This window comes from Capsicum annuum, unplaced genomic scaffold, assembly GCF_002878395.1.
Source record: "Capsicum annuum cultivar UCD-10X-F1 unplaced genomic scaffold, UCD10Xv1.1 ctg70632, whole genome shotgun sequence".
Classification (NCBI taxonomy): Eukaryota; Viridiplantae; Streptophyta; class Magnoliopsida; order Solanales; family Solanaceae; genus Capsicum; species Capsicum annuum.
Window position 1 is genome coordinate 1 of NW_025880383.1, and position 978 is coordinate 978.

Genomic DNA, 978 nt, shown 5'->3' on the forward strand with positions numbered 1-978 from the left:
ATAATATTTTTACGAAATATAGTTGAGAGCCATTATAAAGCAATTTCATATCAAATCATTTGAAAACACATGGGCGTAATGCAATAGTTTCTCAACAACAATGAAATGCAATTGAGCTAGGTGGAATACCCTACATAATTTACACCAACTATTTAACCTCGGTTGCCACCGAGATTAGAGTACAAGTGAGGGAGAAACACACAAGACCACGAAGCATGGTATCTCGACCCACTGGTAGTGCCCAAGATCACTTAGACCGGGCTCCTACCTATAGTCCCAATTTGGGAATGACATAAAATCAAGTACACAAGATCACTTAGCCTGGTACCAAATTTCCATGTCGGCAAACACGTTTTCCAGCGATGAGCCCTTACACTCAAACGCCTTCTTCGGACATCCACCTATCTCATGTAAAATCAATGTATTTGAATTTCATCTGATTAAATTACATATCATATTCTGTAGGATATTGTCATACCCAACTTACAAGTCATCAATATCATTCCACATATGAATTATCATGTAAAACCCAAGGTGCTTCATCATTTACAAGTGGTGAACAATATTTATTTCAAATTCATGCTCTCTTTTGTTGGTCACAATATGATATGGGGTATCAAGACATTATCATGGGAATTTTGAAAACAATTTATCATTCATATTTATCAAACTTCCATGGAAAATCTCAAATCGCATATGCATGGTTTCAACCATTGAAGTATATAGGCAAACAATTTCCATGACATAAAGAAAAATGACTTAAAAATCATATCGAAAGCAAGTTATTAGCATTTGATTGAAAACCCCCATTTAAAAGCATGCATGTTCATAAAAACTACACCCATGAGATTTTAGGATAACCCCACGTACCTCTATTTCCAAAGATAATAGATGTTTCTTGAAGCTTGCGGATTGGTGATTCCAAATATGTAATTATCTTCGAAAACCTACGGTCAAATCTTGAACTATTTGGGTTTT